Source organism: Alligator mississippiensis, chromosome 11, assembly GCF_030867095.1.
Source record: "Alligator mississippiensis isolate rAllMis1 chromosome 11, rAllMis1, whole genome shotgun sequence".
Lineage (NCBI taxonomy): Eukaryota > Metazoa > Chordata > Crocodylia > Alligatoridae > Alligator > Alligator mississippiensis.
The window spans coordinates 71473977-71479976 of record NC_081834.1 but is presented as its reverse complement, the minus strand read 5'-3'; the positions used below and the strand labels follow the sequence as shown (position 1 = coordinate 71479976).

General features: G+C 47.4%; 1 long non-coding RNA gene across 1 annotated transcript in view; it reads left to right on the top strand.

The window, feature by feature from the left end:
* The first annotated feature begins 3525 nt into the window (after positions 1-3525).
* The window catches only part of LOC132244231 (uncharacterized), a 42789-nt gene continuing 40314 nt past the window's right edge, over positions 3526-6000 (top strand). The window contains exons 1-2 of the long non-coding RNA XR_009455814.1: positions 3526-3751; positions 4014-4200. This is a non-coding gene — a long non-coding RNA (uncharacterized LOC132244231). The remainder of the gene's footprint in view (positions 3752-4013; positions 4201-6000) is intronic.

Sequence of the window (6000 nt, the reverse complement as noted above, 5' to 3'; positions counted from 1 at the left end):
ATCTCAAATGACATTTTCATTCCAGTCTTGTACACTTTCCTGACTATTGAACTAGTTTTCTCACTATGGTTTGTGAGAAAACCAAGAAAAAACCCAGACTGTTGTTGTTGACTAAAACGTTTTGGGGAGTGGGCACTGGTGGAACCGCCAAAGATTTCAGTTTTGGGGGTTATGGCTTTTCAATTAAAAATCAAAAGTTTAGGAGAGAAAGTTCATCAAATTTTACAGCAGCAAATATAGCCATTTTCTTGCCCACCTGAGAGCGTCTAGAATGAGGACAGTTCTGGCACTTTGTCTCATAAAAAAGGAAGTGATACAGAAGCCTGGGAAAGAAAACCACATGGAAATGTTTTCAGTCTTTTTAGATCTTCCTTGATCGGTGCGGGGGTAGGAGGGGTGGATAAAACCTGATTCAATTCAGCTTTAGTTGTTCCATGTACTACTTCTTAGCAAACTATCTATTCCAAGTCCCAGGATCCCAGACTCTGGCACTGTTTATATTAGGAAATATTACTGGGCTTATATATGAATGAGAACAAAAATGATGCTGATCATGTTGACATGTTGCTTTCATAATCATTTCATTACAATTTAAACTTGAACCCAGTTGGTTTTGTTTGCCTCTGACATGCGACTAGCTTGATAACTTGATCTTGATGATTGTAAATCACCATCATAGTTAGTCATGCAGATGAATCCAAATTCAAAACCGTGAACCATTATATGCAAATGGCCCCAAATTATTATAAGAAGCTAAAAGGAAAACCTGGATCAAGACATATCCCACTAGTGAGATGTTTGGATTGTGGAACAGGATGAAAAATGCTGACTTGAGCCTATTTCTCTGTTTTATTGGTGGTGAGCTATTTTGCTTGGCCCTAGTCAATGAAAGCCAAATACTGAACTCTTTTGGCAGGCGTGACTCCTGAAGTTGACTGAGACTGGTTGAGAGAGAGGAAGCAGAGACTGTTTGGTGACCTTGATTCCATTTAAAGCTGATTGCAATATTAAACCCTCCCTTTTTTTGTAAGGAAACACTCCTACTGTAGCCAGTAACCTTTGTGCTTGATAAAGGAATAAGAAATCTAGAAAAAACAGGCATGGAATCTGGCCCTGAAGGATGATGGGATTTTATTTTTGTTAATACTGGTAGAATGAATAGTGGTAGCATACAGAGACCTCAGATAGGATCAAGGTTTATTGTGCTAAGTGCTTTCTAGACACATAGGCTATTACTTTCAGACTTTCCACAGCACTTACAAATGAGGACAGATTTTCTAAAGAGCTCGGATCCAACTTAGGCATGTGAGTAAGTGGCCAGATTTTCTGGAAATATTTACACGTTGAGGGCTGAACCGTCTGGAAAATTGGGTCCATGTATCAAGAATCGTATGCCCCTGATTCAAAGCCCATTGACATCTTTCCAAAGAATTTAGTAGGAGTTGGATCAGGCCCTCAAATAAGCAAGGTAGATCAAGGTTGGGAGATGAAACACTACAGAAGTGATGGTTGCACAGAAAATCAAAGTAGAAACCATGCGTCCTGAGTCCCAGGCCAGTGCTCTGTCTGTGAGACCTGACTGCTTCTGAATTTGGAAAAAGGTGTCTGTAAGTGCCTCTCCAGCCTTGCATTATGTAACCCCGGTGGCGGCCCAATAGGTGCCACCCTGCCCAATATCAGGGGTGGTGTGGTGAGAGTGGAGCAGGGCTTCTGGCCAGCACCAATTGACTTCCCTGCTGGCCCCTGCTCCCCACAGAGCACCCCGTGGTCCCAAGAAGGTCTAACACTTAACTGATTTAACTATTTACACTTTATTTACAAAACAAGAATAATAGGAAAGGTGACTTGCACGTGAACTTCAGTGGCATAACCAGAATCACAAAACAAACCCGAATGCATTAGTCAACCCTTGACTCAAGACCCCCGGGTAGGGGAACTGGCAGCTTTCAGCTGCTGCTGAAGTACCACCACAAGGGAGCAGGGTGCTCACTCCCTGCAGCTCCAACAGGCTTCCCAATAAGCGACAGACTGCAATAAGTTCAGCTCTTCTGGTCTGCAGCAATCAAACTCTATCAAATCCCAACCCCACAAAGAGGCTGAAGGGTGACCCTCCGTGGCTACCAAAAAGGCAAGCAACAGAGTAGGCTCCTGCAGCAATCAGCATGCCCCAAGCACAAAGCTCAGGGTCTCCATGCGATGACCATCAGCTGTACAATAAGGGACAGGGCTGAGTCCCCTCTGGGGCACTCAGTGGCAGAGGGTCAGCAGCACAGGCAGCCTTCAGGGGTTGTTACTCCAAACCCCTGCTCCAGATGACTGGCTGGGCACCCCACATGCCTCGCGGCTCCCCAGTCCTGCTCCGAGCACCAGCCTGCGCCCCGAGCTCCCAGGAACCCTCGTCCTTGTGCTCTCCTGCTCCTCCAGATCCCAGCGCCTTGCCTGCTGCTGTCCCGCTTCCCCAGGGAAGGTAAGGGGTTTCCTCCAATCACCGGCCCAGCTCCTTGCTCTGGATAAGGATGCTGCCTGTGCTCCTGGCCGCAGCTCCCTCTCTGCTGCAGGGCTGGAGGTACGGCCGACTGCTGCTGCCTTCTTCTGCCAGGGCTGTCGAGGCTCTTCAGAGGGGTCTCTGCTGCCTCGGCTGTGTCAGCTCTCCCCAGCTCTTCTTAGGCCTCCTGTGTCATTTCCTGGAATCACTGTCAGCTCCCCCACGCCAGTTAGGGTGATGCTTTTATTCCCTCCAGCAGTCCCCCCTGGCTTGCAAACCAGGCAGCCAGGGCTGAGAGTGGCTGGCCCCCAACCCCGGCCATCCCCCTTTCCTGCGAATGAGGGGATTGAAAACCTCTTCTTTCAATCGGCTTCTCCTTCTCCGCAGGGCAGGGCTCCCCACCTCCACCCTTGGACTTGTTCCGAGTTCACCGACACTGTTTTTAGCCCAGGGGAAATGTCTCAAGCCGATCTGGTGAGCCCATATGGGAAGTCTGCTACAATTATATGTTGAACTTTATATTATTTGCCTGACAAAAAGCACTTAGCTGAGTTTTAAAAAATGCCATTTTCGGTCTGTTTACATTTCAATATAGCACTTTTAATTAAATACCCTTTATGCAGAAGCTAGATTTGTATATTTTACAGCCCCCACCTAGTACCTTTAACACCATTTTTATTATTCATCTATACGCATCCCCCTTCCACACCAAGCCCCCTGCAATGAATAAAGGAATTAAAAAGAGCCTATAATTCGCACAAGAAAAAGATGCTGGTTTAGGCATGCAGCTTGCTAAATATGCAAGGATGAGGTGTTTTATTTGGTCTGTTATAGTAACTGCAGGAAAATCCATGGAATAAATGTTTAATAATCTGGGCAGGAAAATGAAGTGAGGGAGTCAGGAAGCAATACTGTGTCTTTAATTTTCTTTTTCTGAAAGAGGAACGTGCATAAGTAATGGCAGGATCACTTATTTGTGCCTTTAATGTGTGATCCGTTCTCTCCAGTGGAGGGCACTCGGTGCATCACAAACTAAACATTAACACCCACACGCTCTGGAGCATCCTCGCTCTCTGGAAAGCCTGCTGAATTCGACAAGAGCTGCCTCTCAGCACAGGTACAAAACACTTCCAGCTCAACCGGCTAAATGGATAAACCTGTCCGGCATAGCTCTTAAACAGCACAGGAGACCTGCTGGCTTTAAGAGTTGGAGAATGGATTGCTGTGCCTGAGAAGAGCAAAGGGCAGCAGAATAAGGGGTGCTAGGTACGGGAAGATTTAATTTTTATTCCTCCCAGAGAAGTTGGTTTACCTGCTGTGCTATAGCTCTTAAATGCAGGTTGCCAATTAATGGTGATGCTTCTCTGATGCCTTGCACAATGGCTCTCAGAGCTTAGTATCCCCCCCCACCCCACCCTGCCTCTGCTGTACCCTCCCCATCCCTGGTCCTGTCTTCCCCACCCCCCTCTACTCCCTTCCCCTGTCCCTTCCTTTCCTCATCCACCAAATTCTTTCTTGTCCCCTCTAGGAAACTTTGTGTGGGTTACTGGCATGCCGGTCGGATGGTGGTGATGTGAGTGGCAGCTGTGCTGTGGCATGAAGGTTGTGATGGCTTAAAGAAAGGAGCCCCATGTGGAAAAAAAGAAAAAAGAAAAAAAGAGTAAGGGAGAGGGAGAAGAAAAAAGGGGATACACTTGTGGATGACAAAAGGATGGGTAAGTGAACTTTTGTTGCTGCCTTCTTAGTACAGCTGCAGGTGTGCTGTACATTTTTTCATCTGGATTATTAGCTGATGGAGAGCAGGGACCAGTCTGAACAGCAGCAGTGCAGTCCTTTGCCAGGCATTTTTGCTATTATATTTTTTGATTGCGTATCCCCCCCACTGCACAAGCACACACACACCTCCCCCCACCCCCCCACCTCTGCCGCAGTTGTTTTATATGTAATTAATCTGTAAATTCATGCACGGAGCTGACAACCACAGCAAGTCCATTCATGATCCAACTTGCCCATACACCTCTAAATAGGTGTCTGTATCCGTCTGATGTGCACATGTATGGGATTTCCTTTGGGATTGTGTGCACGTTAGATAAACCTGTATTGAGATTATGCAGGTTGTTGGGAAGGATTGTGAACAGTTTGCAGCATGTGGGAAGTAGGCAAGAGCGGGGTGATTTTGTGGGTTTTGGGAAGGCTGACTTGGTTTGTCAATAAATATCCCTAGTAGAGCTGGTGGATCTCCAGCAGTCATTTGCCTTATTTTTTTTCAAGTGTGACAGTTTTAATTTCCATCCCCCCCCAACTCTGCAGCAGCTGGAACATATTTCTAGCTGGCCGCTGCTGGTGCACAGGCAAGAGCGAAAAATCAGGATTTAAATTAGAGACCTAACCATTGAAGTGAAAGAGAGAGACACATAAGGGCTTTTTAGATTAAGAATGGTTTCACTTACTGGCTCTTGGTTTAAAATTGGAATTAATAACTGCAGCACAGGGGTGTGTGTGTGTGTGTGTGTGTGAGAGAGACAAATAATAAAATGACTATTTACAGAGAAGATAACAGGCCTTTAAAGAGTGCTGCTGATGGAAGAATGCAGCCAAATGATGGGTGGGAATACAGCTCTGGACTGAGCCAGGGGGGTCCCAAAATTACGATTTGCTCTGAGAAAGTGTGTGTGTGTGTGTTTGTGTGTGTGTGTGTAGGTTGAAATTTCTGAAATTCTTGCCACAATTATTCAGAGACTGTGCAAAATCTGACTGCTCTCCCAAAGCAGCATAGACAATGCGGAAGGATCAGCCTGACATCTGAAATGCAAAGCTTTCAAATCAGCGGCAGTGAGGAACAGCAAGGGGGGTCCAGATGAAAATATGACTCTTGAAATGTAACGCTTTTTGCTGATCTTAATGCAACTGTAAAGGTGCTGAAGGGCTTCCTTGGAGTGTGCAAGCTCATTTAGGGTGTTTGCCCTCTTGGGACAAGGCTCTGCCAGCAGGCTGTGCACACAGGATGCGTGCATGAGATTTGACAGCTGGAACTCCAGGGCAGGAAGCCCGGGAAAAAAAGGGGAGAAGGGCTGCTACTGCGGGCAGAGGAGCTACCGAGTACCCAGAATTGCCTTTACTGAAGGAGCAGGGGTTGTGCAAATGGGTTCCCCTCCCACTCTTAAGATCCCCTGGTGCAGGGAGTCCCTGGAGGGAATGAGGGACAGGGGTTGCTAGAGGAGGTTTTCTGGGAGAGCAGCAGAAAGCAGCTGTGCGGGAGCTCCAGCAGAGAGCTCAATAACGTACCACTGAGAGGGGTGCTCCAGGTGCCAACCACAGGACAGCTGCCTTGGGAAGTGTCTGGGGAGCTGTGTGAGTGATTGCAGGTGCCCAGGAAAGACTGGACAAGGCAAGAAACCCTGGTCTCTGGAGCAGCCACGCTCCTGACAGGCCCCCCATGTTCTGTCCAGATGACGGCATCGCCACCCCTCTTGTGAGGCAGAGCGAGCACCGCTCCCTGGGGCTCTGCTGCAGCC